Source organism: Benincasa hispida, chromosome 8 (assembly GCF_009727055.1).
Source record: "Benincasa hispida cultivar B227 chromosome 8, ASM972705v1, whole genome shotgun sequence".
Taxonomy (NCBI): Eukaryota; Viridiplantae; Streptophyta; class Magnoliopsida; order Cucurbitales; family Cucurbitaceae; genus Benincasa; species Benincasa hispida.
The window spans coordinates 24,031,135-24,053,855 of NC_052356.1; positions in this window are offsets into that span (position 1 = coordinate 24,031,135).

The window sequence follows — 22,721 nt, forward strand, 5'->3', positions numbered from 1 at the left end:
TTAACAAAGACAAGGACGATCAAACCAACACCAGAGGGATTTATCTATTATTTGTCACACTAAAGTTCGATTTCATCTAATTGTATCATAAACTTAAATAAGTATTGCAATTTTATCCTTTACTCTACTTTTGTCGATTCACCTACTAATTCCAATAGAAAAAAACAATAGTAAGGTGCATTTCAAATTAAACCCATCTTTGTACATTTCATACTAATTACCCACATAAAAAATGTTAAATATTCTAAAAGAAAAATAAGAAAAAATTATCATTTAATAAATTATGATCGGACGAATGTAGATAAATATATAGCCTCAAATGCATTCAAGTATTTAAAAAAAAAAATAGAAAAATCTCACAAATGAATCAAGCAAGCCCTAATATATTATCTTAGGTCACTATCAAGAGTTTGTAGAGAGAGAGAAATTTGGAAAAGTGAAGTGAAAGAAGTATAGTATGGTGGGAAACAGCTATTGATGGCTTTCAAAATTAAATTAGTCCAATGAGGTGCATGTAGTTGCATGCCCATATAGGCTTTATTTTTAGCCAAATGGCATTTCAAATTTTTCTTTTTTCACTCACACCAACTTTTAAGCCTTATTTTAGGATACTTTTCAAAAAAAAACTTTGAGGGGTCCTCAATCTTTCAAAATTTATAGACCTTTTTCCTTTCTTGGGTGGAAATGATGTGAGGGTTTAACCAATTCTAATCCATACATAGAGGCTCTTTTCAAAGTTTAATTATGACCACTTGATGATTATTTAGTCTTTAATTTTTCAGTTTGAAAATTAAGGACATTTTTAAATTGATTTGAAAAAAAATGTTTTTTCAAAATATTCATTTTTATTTACTTTTGATAAAAAACTTATTAAAATATACTTGAAAAATTATTTTGAGTGGTTGTCAAACACTCCTCTTCTTCCAAAATGACTTATCTTTTAAACTAAACATTTGAAAATGTATTCCAAATACACCCTAAGTTTCTATGTTTAATTACTTACAATTTAGATGTATTTTTAAAATTCAAGTTAACTTTTGAAAATTACGAGAAAAATAGTTTGAAAAAAATTGGTTTTACTTGAAATTTATCCAAAAGTTCAAATCTTTTTAGGAAAGAGGGAACCTATGATTAAAAAATTGTGAGAAAACAAATATAATTTTTAAAAATCAAAAAACAAAAAGCAAATGATTATCAAATGTAGACAAATATTTATACTACTTTTTAAACTATTTAACGTGAAAAATCGAGTCTCTTACTTTCGATAATACAAATATGATGCCAAATGAATTATGCTCATTTTGGTATATATTAAGACTAATTAAATAAATATTTAGTTTGAAGTTGGATCATGCAAGATGATGATGATAGAAAATTACTATTCTTCAAGTTCAAACATATTTGAGTCAAGCTTTGGATATTTTAATCTGGTTAGATTTTTTTATAAAACTTAGGATAGTTTTCAAATATAGAAAAATGAACTAAAATATTTACAAATAATAGCAAAATATCAAAGTCTAGCAATAAACTATTATCTATATCTATCATGACACAAATATTATCGCAGTCTATCACAGATAGACTGTGATATTTTGTTATTAGTTGTAAATATTTTTAATAGTTTTGTCATTTAAAAATAATTTTCTTAAAACTTACATATACATCAATATATTTTTAAAAATATATTATTTTGATCTCTTTAGTTTTGAAACTTGTTCTAGTTTTAGTTTCTTTTATTTCTAAAAGTCCAAATTTAACTCTCCTATTTTCAATCAACCTAAAATTAACTCATATTATTAGTATATTAACTTTTCTTTTAGAAAAAAAATAATAATTAACTTTCCCTCTATACTTTTTTAATTACCCAAGTTTTAATTTACACATGATACATCAAATACAAGCTTTGAATTATCCAAGTTTATCAATACTTCATACTATCTATAAAACTTCTACCTTTAAACAGTATGACATCTATCTATTTTATTTAATTTTCTTGTCTTATGCTTGATTAATTAATTATTTTTTGTATTAAAAAAAATTGAATGAAAAATTTTAAATTTATTGTGGTTGAAATTTGAAAAGTATAATTGACTGAAAAAAACAAAAATAAAATACTATTTAAGAGTCAGACTAAATATTTTTATTATTATTTTTCTCTTGAAACTGAAAATGCACTAATTAATAACAACAACAAAGAAACATTTATTGTTTTGAAAATTGAAATGAAGAATGTTTTATATATTAAACAAAAATAAAAGTGATTCACATGTTATATGTTAGTGTTTATCACATGTTATATAAGTAAATTATGACTCGACAAGAGTGATTCAAATTAATTTGTATTTAGTCATTAGATTTTAAAATATTACATTTTTAGAAATTTTGAATTTGATTTCAATTTAATTTCTATAGATTTCAAAATATTACAATTTTACTCTTAAGATTTGAGTTTTGTTTAAATTTGATCTATAAATTTCAAGATTTATACTTTTTACTCCACTAATATTTACTTTAGTTTTCAGCGTTAAAGTATATTAATTAATTTAAAATAATTATAAAGTAAAATTTTAAAATTAATTTTAGTAATGATGAAAAATAGTAAGGTTCTTCAATAGTTTTTCTTTTGTATTTGTTCAGTAAGAAGAGTTGCCTTAGATTTTGCAAATAAGCAGGTTAGTGCAATTAGATATTACTTGTATTTTATGAACACAACCTCTTACTTTGTTGTTTCTAATTGGTATGTTATTGCCCATTTCTCCTCTTACTTTGTTGTTTCTAATTGGTATTTTATTGTCAATTTCCTAGTTGTTTATCAGAAAACCTCTTAATTTGTTCATTTTTCATTTTTCTCTTTCTTATTAGAATGTTCCTCCTATTGTGTTAGTTTGTTTCTTAAAAGAACATTGTTCTCAACATTGATGGTTTCTCTGTAACAATCCTTAAAAGCCAATTCATACGCATATCCAGGTATGAGACCCACAAGATTTACTAGAAGCCAAATCATTGAGTTGAATTTGTTTACATTATTGAGTTGAGTGGCTAGGTTTGATAACTTTGTTTAGTTTATGTTCGTAAGTTTATAAGATAAATTGTTTAATGGGTTTAAGTCTCATTCTTTAGACTTTAGAGCTCTATTTATATATTGATCAATGTAACTTGTTGATACGTTATTTAGTTAAACAATTCATCACTTTTTTTGTTGTGAATTAGTTAATCTTTGTGTTTGTTGAAAGTTGAGTTGTATATACAAAAGCAATTGAGATTTTATTTTGTATATGTATAGGTAAAAGAGAAATACTATTGTATTTTTTTAAAAAAAAAAAAAAAGAAAGAAAGAAAGAAGCATTATTGCTTTGCACGTGCATAAGCAAAATATATATATATATATATATGTATATATTTTAAATTTTTCAATGAAAAAACGATGACAAACATTTAATATCGAACAATTACTAACAAAACTGACATTGAAGATGATGTTCAATGACGGTTGAATATTGACATTGAAGATAGTATTCAACGTCGGTTGAAAACTGATAATGAAGATAACTGGCATTGAAATCTTGGTCATTTATGTTGTCGGTTTAAATTCGACATTAAAGACAACCAATATTAAAGACCTTTTATAATATGATCTTCGATGTTGGTTTTCAACCGACATTGTACCCCTATAATGACAATTTTAAATCGATATTAAAGCCCTTGTAGTAATGGCAAAATTTGCCTAAATAAAATTATTTATATATCTAATATTAAAATATTAATATTCATCTATCTATATATATCTATTTATATACATTTCAAATAATTGGATCTCTTTTGGTTATTAAATTTTCTTAATATATATTTTTTCTTATTTGAACCTCATTCAAATTAAATATATATAATTTAATTTAATGTATCTTAATACATTAATAATTTTATTTGATATTTTAATGTATCAAATATAATAAATATGTCTTTCCACATTCAATAGATCAAATATATTAAAATCAATTTGAACCCTTCAAAATTTCTTTTAACCGAATTAATTCCTAATTATTTGTATGAGCTAGCAAGAGAAACTTATGGACCTATAGATTATAAGCTCTAATGATATAAAATTGATTAATTAAACTCTTTAGTAGTTACAACTAGGTCAAATGTTCGTTTTACCCTTATAATTATATCTTGCACCTTAATTACCACGAGTCCTCTAATGAACAATATATTTATGATTCAATCATAAACCAAGTCCTTCTTGATTAAGTGAGATAGTGAGGTCTCATTTTTCAAGTCCCGAATCAGCACTTAAGAGAATTACTAATCTATGTATCCTATATGAGAATGAGTGAATTCCATCTTGTTAAATTATGTTCCTAGCTCCATATTTGGTCAAGTCCCCAAACTGGTAAGCTTATTGAATCGGCTACTTGAGTCATTCTCACGCATGCAAATCAAAAGACGAACTCTCATAGGTAGGAATTCATAACTCACTCATGATTCAAATCGAGTCGCATACAATCATCTTGCGAAATATTAATCTTTTTATAGAATACCTTCACTCACATGTCTACACATGAATAATTTGGATTAAATCATTCGTAACAATTACAAAATGAGTCGTATTCATAGTGTCATCAGAATTAGAAACTCAAACTTATCTATATACTTTAGACCATTTATGTTATTTCTTGAACATGATCCACTTATACGTCAACTACATACTTTCAAGATTACGTTTAATAACCTTAAATTTTTACTATAAAGGATAATTTAATATTGCATATAAAATAATTAAATTAAATAATGATTAATTAACATATTAACTACAAGGCTTTAGGGTACAAATCTCAATGAAATTTGGTGAGAAGAAAGTCACAAGAGTCTTCTCCTAAATGAAGATATGCAGAATAAATTGGTGATATAAAGGAAGAGTTTCTTTTTTCTCGAGATAAGTAAGCAATGAGCTAGAAAGGTTGAAGCAACATCACATGGAATAACAATCCAAAACCAGAGTAGGTCGAATTTTGGTAAAACGTTGAAGCTCCACAATCAAAAGGCAGACAAACTAACTCCACTTAAGGGCAATAGGATAAAAACCATGTAATTATTTAGATACAATGATGATCTAACCAATATTCCCGATTGGGTTTGTCACAACGGGGAAACCATCAAACCAATAAAAAGACGAAGTTCGTATGTTTATTCCCCTAAAAAAAGACAAGCATCGGACACCTTTTGTGCTCAATGCTACTTAATTGTGATTGATGTGTGTCACGAACCTAGTTGGGTCTTAAAAAAAAATCGGTTAGGCATGGGCACAAGTCAGAGAATGATCTCGAAAGACCAAGTTTGATATGACTATACCAAGCCATGACAAGGTAGTTACATCATAAAATAAAACCTGAAATCATCAAAGAAGCTACAAAAGGTAGAGTTATACTCCCAAGTTTGCATTAAAGGAACCTAGTTAACAAAAACAGTTTGTCTGTAATTTCAAATTGGGGAATGAGGGTTAATGTTATGGGCTATTTTAGATCAGAAGGTATAATTTGTTAAATTGTATCAACACGCAGCGGAAGCAACAAGAATCGATAAGCGCTTTAATTGATTAATTTTGGCAGAAACGAAAGTATGCTATAGCAGAAAATAATAGGTTTCAAGACATACCTTTATAGAACCTTTGAAATCTCGATTGCTAGTTGCAAATTCCTCCAAATCTTTGTACGTACCACAAGATCTTCCTTACTATTCTTTTGATGCTCTAGATTAAGTTGTGGGACTCAAAATAAGCTGGAATCAAGGGAACTTGGAGAATGCTCACAGCAGCAACCTAATGAAGAACACCTTCTTCACACGAATTTTCAGCTAAAATTCTATCGGTTGCAATGCTTCAAATTCACTCCAATCTCTTCAATATATTGCAAACCATCATGCAAGAGAATAGCTGCATGAGATGCAGCTCATGCTTGGAGTAATTGAAGCTTGAAGATGGTGGGTTGTTAGTGAGCTACTTAAAGATGGAGTTAGAAAAATCCAATTTTTCCATTGGTGTATTTTTCTATTTCCAAAATCTAACTTTGATTTTAAAATCACATTTGATTTAAAAAATCAAAATACTCTCTCTCTCTCTCTCTCTAATTTCATAAATTAATTTTCTAATAAAATTAATAAAATAATTATTTAAACAATTTAAACAATTCTAATTAATTTAATATCCAATATTAAATTAATTTTTACAAAAAATTATCTTCATATATTTAAATAATATAAATTCTCCAATTCCGTTTGATTCTATTTTGAACATTTCAAATTAACTCATCACGCTACTCTAGAGCTAATCCATTTTCGAGCTAGTAGGGGACCTCGTGGACCTATAGATCATGGGCTCCAACGATCCGAGATTATTCAGCTAAACTCATTAGACCGAACTAACCCTCATTCCTTAACTAATGGATCACTCCACTAAAGTCCATAGTTGAACTCCTCTCATTGTAGATATATTATGTCCACTTGATATAACCATGATTATAAGTTAACCCTTTACAGGTTGTTCGTAATAACAGCTGGGTCAAATCTCTATTTAACCCTGAAATTACCTCTTGTTCCTTAAGTCCCACTGATCCCCTAATGAACAATTCCGTTATTACGAATAACCTTTCTAACTCATCGGTTATATCGAGTGGATATAATATATCTATAGTGAGGGGAGTTCAACTATGGGCTTTAGTGAAGTGACCCATTAGTTAACGAATGGGGTTAGTTCGGTCTAATGAGTTTAGCCGAATAATCTCAGATCGTTGGAGTCCATGATTTGTAGGTCCATGAGGTCCTCCTACTAGCTCGAAAATAGATTGTTCAAATTAGAATCAAACGAAAATTGGAGAATATATATTTAAATATGATTTAAATATATGAAGATGGATTTGTTTAAAATTAATTTAATATTGGAATATTAAATTAATTAGAATTATTTAAATTGTTTTAAATAATTATTTATTAATTTTATTAGAAAATTAATTTATGAAATTAATTTGTAAAATTTATAAATTTTGATTTTTAAATCAAATGTAATTTTAAAATAAAAAAGTTAGATTTTGGAAATAGAAAAATACACAAGAGGAAAAATGGGATTTTTCCAACTCCATCTTCAAGTAACTCACTAACAACCCACCATCTTCAAGCTTCAATTACTCCAAGCATGAGTTGCATCTCATACAGATTCTCTTTGCATGATGGTTTGCAATATATTGAAGAGATTGGAGTGATTTTGAGAAAAGGCAACTGATAGAATTTTAGCTGAAAATTCGTGTAAAGAAGGGGTTCTTTATTGGGTTGCTGTTGTGGGCATTCTCCAAATTCCCTTGATTCCAGCTTATTTTGAGTCCCACAACTCAATCTAGAGCACCAAAAGAATAGTATGGAATATCTAAATATCAGGTATGGGATACCAAATGGTAAACTATGGGTATGGGATGCTCTAGTTTATTGTATTTCCCTATAAAACACAAAAACGCAGTCTTATATATTGGATATATAAGTTACCACTAGAGTTTTAGTTCAAATGGAGTTTGTTGGGTTTTATGTCCTAAAACTCGTGGTATGTAAACAATGGAACTTATTCTGAAAGTTCAATAAGGTGTTATTGAATAGATATTTTGCTTGATAGAAATCCAATAAACCTAAAAGTCCCTTGATTATTGGATGAGCACTTGAACTTTATGTGGAGACATAAAAAGACCGAACTAACCCCCATTCTTTAACTAATGGGTCACTCCACTAAAGCCCATAGTTGAACTCCCCTCACTATATTATGTCCACTCGATATAACCATGATTAGTAAGTTAACCCTTCACAGGTTGTTCGTGATAACGACTGGGTTTAATCTCTGTTTTACCTTCAAAATTACCTCTTTTTTTTTAAATCCCCACTGATCCCCTAATGAATAATTGTTTTGTGGTCCAATCAATAAAACTGAATCCCTCTCGGACCAGTGAGAGGGTGGGGCCCCTCGTTCAAGACCCAAAATCAACACTTAAGGGAACAACCTCTCTACTATCCCTAAAAGCGGTTAGGAGTGAATTCCATCTTGTACCTTATGTCCTCAGCTATCTATCCGGTCTTACCTCTGAAATGGGAGGTTATTGAGTTGGCATTGTTAAGTCAACCCTCACCTATGAAAATCTAAGGATAATTCCAAATAAGCAGGAGTTCATAGTTAGCTCAGAATTAAGGTCAAGTTACCTATGTCATCACTTTGAAATAGTCAGTCTTAAATAGTAAACAACATTATAAAGTAAGAGTGACTGATTTCGTGGTCTGATCTTGTATAAACCCTTTTGCACAAGGACACCCCCACTCTTCATATCCCAACATGAACGAATTAGGATTACTTCATTTGTAGCACTTTACAACTCTTTGTAACAACTACAGAGCAGGCCACATCCAATAGTGTTACCAGAATAAGGTACCCAATCTTATTCATATACTATAGATCATTTTGACTATTTACTCGAACCTGGTCCACTTTTATGTCTCCACATAAAGTTCAAGTACTCATCCAATAATCAAGAGACTTTTAGGTTTATTGGATTTCTATCAAGCAAAACATCTATTGAATAACACCTTATTGAACTTTCAGAATAAGTTCCATTATTTACATACCACGAGTTTTAGGACATAAACCCAACATAATTAGCATTTACGGACAAAATAGCAGGATATGAGCCAAAAAGAGGAAGTTTAAGACCAAGAAAGATCTGAGAATGAAAAGTGGCATGGGTTGTGCTCATGCCACCATGCTCTCAAGAAAACCCAAGGGATCGGAATCTCGTAGTTAACCCAACCCCAAATGACCATTGTAGGATCCAGATTTGGCTCAGAAACCCTAAGGAAGGAAGACTTAGGTCAGCAAATACTGTAAATAGGTTGGAAAACCCCAAGGTAAGTAAGTCAACTCACACACTCAAATTCTTTACTTACTACATAGCTTTCCCAACTAACTTAAACATTGGAGCCTGTGTGGCAAGCACTGCACTAGTCTGCAAATATTTTCTATCCTACAAGTTGAATGCTTCTCTAAATTACAAATTCATGGTCGTTGCCAAAAGAATGAGGGGTACACATTTAGTCTTATCCAAATTTAGGCATCAACAGGTGAGGAGATTCGAACCACAAATCTCTTAGTATTTTCGCCTTATATATATATATATATATTATATATATATATTATATATATAATATATAATATATATATATATATATGCGTTGAGTTATATGCCGATATTATTATATTTTAAGAAGTTTTTATAATTACTTGGTTTTTATTTTTCTTAAAAGATATATATATATTTATAAATACTTTTTTATCTATGATTTTTTTTTCTTTTTTCTACTTTCTAAGAGCATTTTTTGAAATTCAAGATAGATCTTGAAGACTATTCCTTTAAAAAAAAAAATTAAAAAATGTTATTAGTGTGACCATTAACTTTATATAAGAGAAATGAAATTTGTAGTAAAAGATTTGTGAGAAAATATGAATGTTAAAAATAGAAAATTAAAATTGAAATGATCAAGTGGGCTCAAATAATATGATTTTAGTAGTTTATCTTATAATCTTATAGTTTAGTCCATTTGATAATCATTTAAGATATTATCCCTAAATTTCAAATATTATGTAATGTCTCGACTGTCTATGACTTATACTAGATCGTTACTTTATATATCCATAAACCTCAAAGCGACTCTCTCATAAATTTTTAACTAAATCAACGGATTTATTTACTTAAATACTTTTGTAACATTCAAATAACTGAAAATCTTTCAAAATAAATTTCATGAAGTCTGATAAATAAATAAAAAAATTCAACCATGAAACCCTAAATTCTCACATCAAGATTGGAATTTAAAACACTAAAACATGGAAACATGAGCGGAAGTATTCCTTTGGTCCCAATGGCACGGTCACGGATTCCTTCTGTCACTCGCCGGTACGTCCTTGCTCTTACCTGAAAAACATAACATAAGAAAGGATGAGTATAAAATACTCAGTAAGTAACCCCACTACCGGGGTCAGGCTAAGCATTTATGTCCAATAAATACAACATGAACTGAAACTTTACACTAGAGGGACCTGAAGATTTCTCTTACTAAATCCACTCTTTTACCATTCCTCTACACATGCGTCACTTTCACACACATCAGGTCCAATGTATATCTCTCTCATATTCATCGAACCCTCTGGGAATGCATCATTTTCATAACCCCAAGTCTTCTCTATGAATGTAAGGATGTACACCTCTTTCGTATACATAATTATGTATACACCTCTTTCATATACACACAACCTACCAAGTGTGCACCTCTTTCGTACACCTCAGGCCTCTGTGGTAAGGTCGGGTTATACACCTCTTTCATACACATGGTTATGTGTACACCTTTTTCGTATACTGACCACATAACTTACTGAGCGTGCACCTCTTCCATATACCCCAGCCCTCTCTAGGTATGTATCACTTTCATACATACCGACTCTAGTACATCTCTTTCATGCACTAGCGCTCTTGAACAAGCAACTCTTTCATAAAATCAAATAGAATGAAAAGGAAAGGACATCGCATCCAAATTCATATTACATGTAACATTTACCTATTCATGAGTCCTGGTAAAATCTTGTAAATAATATCATGCGGATCAGTCTAGACAAGCATGTGTAATCTCGTATAAATGAATCGACCCTAATGCATCTCTTTCATGCACTAGACTTCTTAAAACATTCACATAATGCATTCATAATTTCAAGGTAAATCACACGGCATATATTCATAGATTAAAAAGTAAATCTCATGAAAACATGTACATCAATGTATATCTAATTTTCATTTCGCGCTATGGAATTTCAGTAGTAGTATCACTTATTTAGGGTCATGCTCAATCTTCCTCTTAATATACCTCGTAAAAATTCTAAATCATGCTCATACATATAACATGGTTTCAACATATCTATCACATGCCCACCTAAGTCTCAGAACCAACAAAAATATCCTTAATTTTATCGCCCGGCACGAAAGCGATTCTAGTAGTAAGATTACTTATCTCAAATAAAGTCCAAAAATTAATTCAAGCAAACCAACTCCTTTCTAGCTTTCCACAAACTTTTGAATGAGATCCCAATAGTGATTTGACCAAGATCACCTCAAAGTTCTAACACCAAAATTCTTGAAGGAATAAACTCATTATTTTGTCGAGAATGAGTTTTCATAAAGTAAATAATTTATTATATTTTAGTCCAAGAAATAATTAATATATTTTTACAAAATATATATTTTCGTAAAACTCTTCTCCTATTATCTTCATAATGGGTTGAGAAAGAAGAAGGGAGAGAAAAGAGTTTTTAATTTTTTTTTAAAAAAAAAAAAGATTATTTTTATAAAAGAAATAAAATATAATAAAACTTTATTTTATTTTATTCTATTATATTCTATTTCACTTTTATTTTAGTCTTCCTCTCAATACACAAATATATCTAAATATATATATTCTTAAAACTCTTCCCCTTTTCTCTTTAAATTCTAAAATCAAAATCAAATCAATTTTTCAATTAACAAAATTTTCCTCGAATTTTATGAAAAACTTGGGATGTTACACATTATGTTTTAGCTTTTCAAGTTTGTATTAGAAAAGCTTTTTTATTTTTATTTTTGATGTTAATATTTGTAAATTAATTATTTATTGGACTAAAATATATTAATATCCTAGAATTTATACTTTGTTTCAAAAATGCCCATATACTTTTAAAAGTTTCAATAATATCTTTAAATTTTAAAAAAAGAAAAGTAAAAGGTTCCTTCTTATCTGTTAATTAAGTATGAAAACCATAAGTACAATGCCCAAAACTTTCATTCAATCATACCTTTCAATTTTAGAAAAGATTAAAAAATGAGTACTGTTAGTATATAGACAAAAATTGTTACCTACCTCATTTCAAATATATCTCTAAACTTTTAAAAATTGGGAATTAGAAAAATGTTTTTTTTTAAAGAAAAGCTCTTATTGTAGGTATATAAACAAAACCGTTTATCTACCCCTATTATCTTCCTCTTCCATTTCTCTCTCTCATCTACTTTCATCTATGGTCTAACACTTTTTTTTTTCTCTTTTTTCCCCATCTCTTCTTCAATAACCCCTCCTACTTCCCTTCTTTCATTCCCCGTTCTCTAAAACTATCCCCTCCAATTATGTTATCTAGACTAGCAAGAAGAAAGAGAATAATGAAATCATGAGAAAATCTTAGAATTTAAATGTTTTAACAGCGTTGTAGTTAATTGTTGAATGTGTAATATATTGTTTCAAATTAATAAATAAATAAATAAACAAAAAAGAGAGAGAGAAACACATTGATAATTTAGGTTATAATTTCGAGGACAACCAAATATCCACTCTTCTAAAATATAATTGTTTTTTTTGCAAGGGCAAAAGTAAGTTTGGTACTGCCAAATCAATTCCAAATATACCATTGATGAAGCTGCTTTTAAATACCTAATCAGCACTTTTTATTTTTATTTTTATTTTTATTTTAATGTTATAGAATAAAGTGTTTAATATTTTTTTTTCCAATAACGTTGTCCTGAATAGGAGTCTCCAACACACATTAAAATATGTTTAGCGTGACGTTTGGAATATTTTTGTTAATTAAAATTACTTTCTAAATTCCAATTACCTTTAATTACATAGTAAAGAAATGCTCCAAAATATATATATATATATATATATATATATATATATATATATATTCTCTAATTATAAAAGTACTCTTTTGTAGTTAAGGACTCCTAAATTCAACTAATTGAGATATTTTAACATTTGCCAAAAAATCAAAGATTAAAATATCCACCTGATAATAGTTTAGTAAAGACATATTTATGTACCCTAACTCTAATATTGTAATATTATCTCATTTTTTTTCACAACAAATGTGAAGTGAAAATTTTCATCTCCAGTCTCAAGTTAAGAAATAAATTCCTCAACTGTCAAATTATGCTCATTTGAATATAATAGTGTAATGTTAATATAGTGAATAGATTTGTCAATAATAAATCAATTGATTAATACATTTCACATAATTCAATTATTTTAGACGTACACATACTATTAAGAAGTCGAAACTTTTATCTTCTAAAAAAATTGAAATTTTTAATTCATCCTTTAAATATTACTAGAAAAAATTAAATCCTACATAGTAAATGCATTTTATTATGAATATTATAATAGAAAATAGACGCTCATTACTTAGTGTCTCAAAGGTCATGTGTCACCATTGATGTTGTCCATGTGCTAGTTATTCATGCTTGGTATCCATGTAAGTTCACATCCTACTTGCCACTTTGTCTATAAATAGTGGTATTTGGTGGATCTCAATAACACACTAACATTGGTGAGAATTCCGCATTCCGCTCCACCCATTTCCATATAATCCAATTTCACTATTTTAGTTATTTTATTTTATAATTTTAGTTTTTATTTATTTATTATTGTTATATAAAAATAGTATTATATTATATTTTTCATATCTGTATTCCCATTGTGCTCCTCAATTTTCATAACGGCATCAGCATGAGCTCCTGTCGTTTTTCCCGCTAAAGATAGGTCTTAAAGGCATGTCAATTTTTTCCTCTTTGTTATAATTAATAAATTTAATGTTATTTTACATATTTAATATCTATTAAATTTCTAACATAAGTACAATATTTTATGATAGTGTTGTCATGACAAATCTCACAAAATTAAAATTTGTCGTCCTTGATATTAACGGCAATAATTATTTGTCATGGGTACTTGATGCCGAAATCCACATGGATGCTATGAATCTTGAGGAGACCATTAAAGAAGGAAATATGACATCCAATCAGAACAAAGCAAAAACTATGATTTTCCTTTGTCATCATATCCACGAGGGATTAAAAATGGAGTATCTTACAATAAAAGAACTCCGTATCTTGTGGAAAAAATTAAAAGAGAGGTATGATCATCAAAAAACAATTATTTTTCCTAAAGCTCGTTATGAGTTGATGCACTTGAGGCTATAAGATTTCAAATCAGTAAGTGATTATAACTCCGTATTATTTAAAATCAATTCAAAATTGTTATGTAGAGAAAAAATTGTTGATGTTGAAATGTTAGAGAATACATTTTCTATATTGCATATCTCGAATATACTCCTGCAACAGCAATATTGAGAGAAAGGTTTTAAACAGTATTCTAAATTAATTTCATGTCTTCTTGTGATCGAATAAAATAATGAGTTATTAATGAAGAATCATAAATCTTGACCAACCGAAATAACACCATTCCCTGAAGTGAATGCTGTGAATTTTAATAATAATCGTGGTCGAGGTCGAGATCATAACCGTGGCAGAGGAAGAAATCATTATTATTTTCGTGGTGGTCGTTCTAATTATTTAAATTTCAAAAGAACCACACAAAATGATGATTACAAAGGAAAAGCTCCACAAAATAAAAGTTCAAAGAGTGTTGAAAATAAATGCTTCCATGCAAAATGACTGGGCATTGGTATAAAATCTGAACCCTGATTACTTCATGTAAGAGTAAGTAATGTGATGTCTTCTAATGAGCTAAATGAAACCATGTGTAAAAGTAGGTGTTGAAGTAAGTGTAAAAGTAGGACAAAACTCGGCTAGGCTAAGGAAGGTCATGCTTGATGATGGAATGCATAATAAGCATATGAATGAGACCATATCATCTACTGAGGTATGGTGTTGAAGTAATATTGTGAGTGAAGTTAACAAAAGAAAATTTGCTAAATCTTAGCCCTTCATCACCAATAGTGGGACAGGTGGCACAAGGAGAGTTCATGCTGGATTTTGGGCGGTAATATAAGCAAGAAGATCGAGTTCATTGGATCAGTTTGGATAAACTTCTTAGGCTATTTATGTAATTTCAGTGGCATTTAAAAGCTCTGTATGTCTATTTTCTGTGGCTAGGCTGCTGGAAGGAAAACTCGCCGGAATAAAGCCAGAGGGGCAAAATAAAGACGAAGGGTTTGTTTCTTAGGTGAATCTAGGCCATCAGTGAAGAATTGAAGCTCCAAGAAGAATTATGAAGCGTTTTGAGCTAAAAATTTGAGAAAATATTGTTAACTCGGTTATAAACAACTTGTAGAATGAAACTTTTTAAGATAATGCCTGAAAATCGAGTTATATAATTTTTAAGTTTGAACTGGAAATTGTTGAACAAGTAGGCAGCTTCTTGAATTAGGGCCAATGAAGAAAATTTGAATCTCTAGATTAAATGACGAGGCATTTTAAGCTGAAATTTTAAAATAATGTTATTAACTCAATTCTAAACATGTTTGTAGAAGGAAGTTTCTTCAAAAGAGGGAGGAATTTTGAGTTATGAATTTTTGAAATTATAATAGAGAAGTTGTGCATAAGTAGACAACTGCTTGGGAAGAACAAGCAAACAACTCATATGGAGAAAGAGGATCTCGCTAATGAAGGAAATCTCACTAATTTTGTGCTGAGGATCTCGTTAATTTTGTGATGAGGATCTCGCTCTAGAAGGGGATCTCGCTAGAAATTGGGTTGAATCTCGCTGATAAGGTTAGTATTGCTAGGATGACAGTTTGCCAGAAAAAGCTTGATCTCGCTCATGAGGATCTCGTTGATCTCGCTCATGAGGATCTCATTGATCTAGCTCATGAGGAGGATCTCGCTCATGAGGATCTCACTCATGAGGAGGATCTCGCTAGTAGAGTTGTCTTTGTTGAGAAAGTTCCTTTAGTAAATGAACTATTTGAAATATTTTGCTAAGAATTCTGAGTAGTTTAGCCGGGAATTATGTCCTTTTAGATCAAGAAGAGCTAGAAGAGACGTATAACCCATTAAGAAGCCAACAAACTGTGAGTGACTATGTGATGACTTACTGTTTTAATGATTTAAAAACTATGATTTCTTGAAGATATTTCCCACGCTAAGTGTTTAAATGGATTGCCAAGCAACATATTTGTGAAACTGTTTCTCATGTTAAGTAAAGCATGTTTTCCATGGAATTGACATGATTTAGATATGTTATCTTGTCTAAATACTATCAGTATGTTTAAGTAACTCCATTTTTATGATGAACCGGTATGATAGATGAACTAGTATGATGCTGTCTCTTATACACATCTAGATGTGTATAAGAGACAGAGTATGATAGATGAACTAGTATGATGATTTGAGCACTAAGCCTTAGTGTTCAATTAAATGTTTATGACGGATACTGAAGGACAATGAGAAGGTATCCTTTCAACTAAATATTTATGACTAGTTATATGACGGATACTGAAGGACAATGAGAAGGTATCCTAAGGACACTGAAAGACAATGAAAAGGTATCCTAGTCAAGTACCTAAGGTATGACGGTACTCAGTTATAACTACGTGCACGTAGGTAATACGACATCGAGGGATTAAGCAAAAGGGTTCTCCCCGACCAAGGTTGACATTGAGGGTAGATCTAATAGTTCACTCTGAACTAAGGATAAGGGCAGTCATATCTTCTCCTAGGCTAGAAGGATAGTTTGGAATTGCTAATTCTTATGAATGTTTATCAACGCATGATGTTACTAATGTATGAGTTTTCCAAGTATGTTTTCTATATCTAACGCATGCTAATAGTTTTTACAAGCTAGTTCAACATGATTTAAGTCAACTTATTTTACAAAGTATGAAGCATGCATTAGGGTTAAAGCTAAGGTTGAATGAAGCTTCATGTACTATGTTTTAAATACCTAAGATTGTCAAAGTACATGCGTTGGTATTCCTAAACATAATGAAAAGGGATACTAAAGGTAAGGAAGGTATCGTAAAGAGTTTTCTATACTATATTCGAGAACTTGATAGCTTAAGTGAGCCGGATACTGAAGGTAAGGAAGGTATTTGAATAAATGTACTTAAGGTGTTGACGGTACATAGAAAACTCCATGTGCCGTAGGTAGTTCCAAATGAGAGGCTGAAGTATGGGTCTCCTAGGTTATATACCAGTAAAGGGAGGCCGAAATATGGGTCTCTTGGCCGGTAATAGACGTTGGGAGCTAGAGCGATGTATGCTCGTTCTCAACTAAGGAATAATGATGTTTAATGGTGGTTTAAAGGTTTTATGTACACGTTTGCTTGGTATACTTTAGTTTTATTATTATGGTTTCAAGCTTCCGATTTTGAGCATGAGATTTATATTTTTATTAAGTCACTCACTAGGCTTCTAGCTCACATTTTCAAATGTTTTCTTTCAAGTAGCGGTCAGTTCCCAAAAGACTATTTTGTTGTTGCTCTGCCACTCAAAGAAATGGGTTGAAGGAAGCGTAATTAAAGACCTATGTTAGTACACATGTGTCTGTCTAGTGACTAGTATACTAGATGGGGCTCACTAAGTTGTAATATTCATATATGAACAATGTTGCGAAACCCTGTAAGGTAAATGTGTTAAGTTTCGAGTTAATATGTTGGTATATTGATGATATGCATGTATTCAGGATTTGAGTAAAGGTTAACAGGATAGTTAGGCGGTAAGTGCCAGCAAAAGGGTTAGTAACTACTGCAGTTACCATTCTATCCAGGTCTAGAGGGTAATCTAGGGTGGGATGTGACAATTGGTCGCGTACTTATCGTACGTCAAAACACTTAGTTGACCTCTATCAAACCTCCCTAAAGGAAAAAAGAGAAAAATGCGGAAGAAAATTTTACATACCAGAATAATGACATATTTGACCCATCTCATATGACAAATTTGGATGTGGCGGACTTCTTTGAATCTCTTGAAGAGAAGATTGGCACAGTTGGTGGCACATCAAGTGTTTCTTTTGATTTTGAAAATATCTAGACTTAATGTTGTTGTTTTCTTTTATCTATCTTCATGTTTTTTTTAGTAACTTTTGTATATTTTAAGTGTTGTTTTTCTTATAGTAATTATTTTCTTTTAATGAAGAAACATGGATCATTTTCATATGTTGGGTATTTAAAAAATGAGCAAAGAAGATCTATGTCTGGCAGACAGTGGAATTACACATATAATACTTACAAATAAAAAATACTTTTCGGAATTGACAATGCTGAAAGCAAAAGTAAATACAATATCAGGTTCTGCAAACTTGATCGAAGGTTTTGGAAAAGAAAATATTATTTTACCTAGAGGAACAAATTTTATAATTGACAATGCATTATTCTCTAATCAATCAAAGAGAAATCTTCTAAATTGTAAAGATATATGTTGCAATGGTTATCATATTGAGACTGATCCTAAGAATAACGTGGAATATCTATATATCATATCCACTGTCTCAAATTAAAAATGAATATTAAAAGAGTTGTCTACTTTATCTTCTAGATTGTATTATACTCATATACGAGTAATTGAAACATATGCAACAAGGAACCTGAAGCTCATGAATCCAAACATATTTAAAATTTGGCATGACCGATTGGGTCATCCAGAATCTATAATGATAAGGAGAATTATTGAAAATTCAAATGGACACCCGTTGAAGAACCAGAAGATTCTTTAATCTAATGAATTATCATCTGATGCTTGCTCTCAAAGAAAATTGATAATTAGACAATCACCATCTAAAGTGGAGACTGAATCACCTGCATTTTTAGAATGAATTCATGGTGATATATGTGGACTCATTAACCCACTAAGTGAACCATTTAGATATTTTATGGTATTAATAGATGCATCCAGGAGTTAATCACACGTATACTTATTATCAAGTCGAAATCTTGCATTTTCAAGATTACTTGCTCAAATAATTAAGTTAAGAGCACAATTTCCTGATTATACAATTAAGACCATTCATCTTGATAATGCTAGTGAATTTACATCTCAAGCTTTTGATAGTTATTGTATGTCAATTGGGATAAGTGTTGAACATCCTGTAGCTCATGTTCATACACAAAATGGTTTATCATAATCATTTATAAAACATTTGCACTTAATTGCAAGACCATTACTTATGAGAGCTAAATCTCCTTCATCTGTATGGGGACATGCTATTTTGTATGCAGAGTCACTTATACACATTAGGCCAGTAGCTTATCATAAGTACTCGCCATTACAATTAGCTTATGGTCATAATATTTCCCATCTGAGAATTTTTGGATGTGCAGTATATTTCCAATTGCTCACCAGCCCCTGACGGGTGATGTATTTACTGCATGATTTGCTAATTTTCATTTTAATGAGAAAAATTCCCAACATTAGGGGGGAGAAATTAAGAAGTTGGAAAAAGAAATTATATGGAATGCATCGTTATTGTCTCATTTAGATCCATGTACAGATCAATGTGAACTTGAAGTTCAGAAAATAATTTATTTGCAAAATATAGCAAATCAATTACCAGATGCATTTATAGATGTAAAGAAAGTAACTAAGTCACATATACTAGTTGCAAATGTTCCATAAAAAAATTGATATCCGAACACAACAAGTTGTCACTAATGAGTATGGAATACACCAGAAGCGTGGTAGACTAGTGAGTTCCAAAGATTAAAATCCTTGAAAACAAAAAATAATTAAAAGTGAAAAATACTTGGTTGAGGATGTAAATGCCCATAAAGAAATCTTCGACAGGACTAGTGAGGAAGGTGAAATATCTAAAGATAATAATGAGATTTCAATAAACTATTTCATAACAAGAAAAAGATGAAATCGAACTAATATAATTATTGACAACATTTTTGCATATAATATTCCTCTTGATATTATATTTGAAAATGAGGATCCTAAACCAAAATCTGTTGAAGAATGTCGACATAGAAAAGATTGGCTTCAGTGGAAAGAAGCAATCAAAGCAGAATTAAACTCACTTTCAAAAGTCAGGTTTTTGGACCTGTAGTCTGAACACCAGAATGTGTTAAACCTGTGGGATACAAATCGGTATTTATGAGGAAAAGAAATTAAAATAATGAGGTCACAAGATATAAAGCAAGATTAGTTACACAAGGTTTTTCGCAAAGACCTGGTTATTTTGAGGAAACGTATTCTCCAGTGGTTGATGCAATTATATTAAAATATTTAATTGGCTTAACTGTGTATAAAAGTCTAGATATGCATCTTTTGGATGTTATCACAGCATATTTATATGGATCTCTTGATAATGATATTTATATGAAATCCTATAAGGATTTAAGGTATCTGAAACATATACCTCAATTTCCCGGGAATGGTATTCAATAAAATTACAGAGATCACTATATGGATTAAAACAATCAGGACGAATGTGATATAATCGTCTGAGTGGATATTTATTGAAAGAAGGATATTAAAATAATTCAACATGTCTGTGTGCTTTTATAAAGAAATCACAATCATGATTTGTTATTATAACTATATATGTTGATGACTTGAATATAATTGGAACTTCTGAAGAGCTTTCAAAGGCAATAAAATATCTTAAGAAAGAATTTGAGATGGAAGATCTCGGAAAAACAAAATTTTACCTTGGTTTGCAAATTGAGCATTTAGCAGATGAAATATTTATTCATCAGTCAACTTATACAGGAAAAATTTTGAAAAGATTTTATATGGACAAAGCACATCCATTAAATATTCCAAAGAAAGTCCGTTCATTGGATATAAAGAAAGATATATTTTAACTTCGAGAAGATAATGAAGAACTTCTTGGTCCTGAAGTACCATATCTTAGTGCAATTGGTGTATTTATGTATTTTACTAACAATACAAGACCAGATATTGCATTTTCAGTAAATTTATTAACTAGATATAGATCTTCTCCTACAAAAAGACATTAGAACAAAATTAAGCATATACTTCATTATCTCCGAGGAACAATTGATATGGGTTTATTTTATTCAAACAAATCAAATTTTGATCTAGTTAGTTATGTAGATTCAGGATATTTATCTGATCCATACAAAGCTAGATCTCAAATAGGTTATCTGTTCACATGTGGAGGAACTGATATATCATGGCGATCGGTGAAACAGACTATAACGGCCACTTCCTCAAATTATGCTGAAATTCTTGCAATTCACGAGGCTAGTCGAGAATGTGTATGGCTAAGGTCAATGACTTAGCATATTCGTGAAACGTGTGACTTGTCTTCTAATAAAAACCTTCCAATAATATTATATGAAGACAACAGAGCTTGCATAGCCCAAATCAAAGAATGATATATTAAAGGAGATAGAACAAAGCATATTTCACCGAAGCTTTTCTACACTCATGATCTTGAAGAAAATGGTGACATCACTGTACAACAAATTTGTTCGAAGGATAACTTGGGAGACTTATTTACAAAAGAAATACCAACCGCAACTTTTGAAATATTACTGCACAATATTAGAATGCGACGACTCAGAGATCTTAAGTAATGTTTTCATGAGGGGGAGTAAATATATTGTATTTTTTTAAAGAATATGTATTATATGATATATGTATTATTTTTCCTTCACTAGGGTTTTTTCCATTGGGTTTATCTTAAAAAGGTTTTAACAAGCATATTTCATATATATATATATATGGACATCTAAGGGAGAGTATTATGAATATTATAATAGAAAATAGATGTCCATTGCTTAGTGTCTCAAAGGTCATGTGTCACCATTCAAGTTGTCCATGTGTCATGTAGTTATTCATGTTGTGTCCATGTAAGTCCACATCCTACTTGTCACTTTGCTATAAATAATGGTATTTGGTGGATTTTAAGATCTCACCAATATTGGTGAGAATTTCACTTTCACCAATTTCCATATATCCAATTTTATGATTTTGGTTATTTTATGTTTTAGTTATTTTAGTTTTTATTTATTTATTATTATTATATAATATAATATTATTATATTATATTTTTCATATTTGTATTCTCGTTGTGCACCTCAATTTTCATAATACATTTATTGTTGTTTTGTACAAAAATTTATGTAAAAAGTGGGGTTAAGAAAGAAGGAAGGAAGGGAAAAAAATAGTCTCAACAGCTTGTTTGTTGTTGAAAGTACATTACCAACTCCTAAATATCATATTTCAATTTAGACCATATTTACTAAACTCTATTAAAAATAGAATTTCATTGATGGATATGTAACAAACGTGAATCACAAATGTAATTGGATTGTTTTTATAGCATTTACGTAGAATTATAAATCTGTCACATTTTATTGTTACTACTATTACTTGACCTAACGATAATGGTAAAGGTAAAGGTAACAATAAATGTGACAGATTCATAATTTTCATCCTATTACAATAATAATATTTGTAACGGTAATCGTAACGATAATGGTGATAGTGGATCCCATTTAATTTTTAACTACAATCAAATTGAACACTCTTCATTTCTCAATTAGATTGCACAATTTGATTATAAATTTTGAGGTGAGCCTCACAACTCATTACGATTATGGAACACATGTAAACAACAACAAGAACATCATTTTGGTCCATATACTTCGAAATTCATTTAATTTTAATATTCTTACTTTCAAATAGTTCTTTAGTCTCAATTGCTTGTTTGTCATTGATTTTTTTTAAAAAAAAAAATACAATAACATTTGAAAATTTATTCACATATTATATTTCTTTTACATGAAAATTATTGTTATTATTTAGTCAATTTTGATTTTAAAGAAATAACTTTGAAAGACTAAATTTAAGATTTATTAAAATTACAAAGACTAAAATAGATCCAACTTTAAATAACACATGAACTAAATTAATATTTTAACC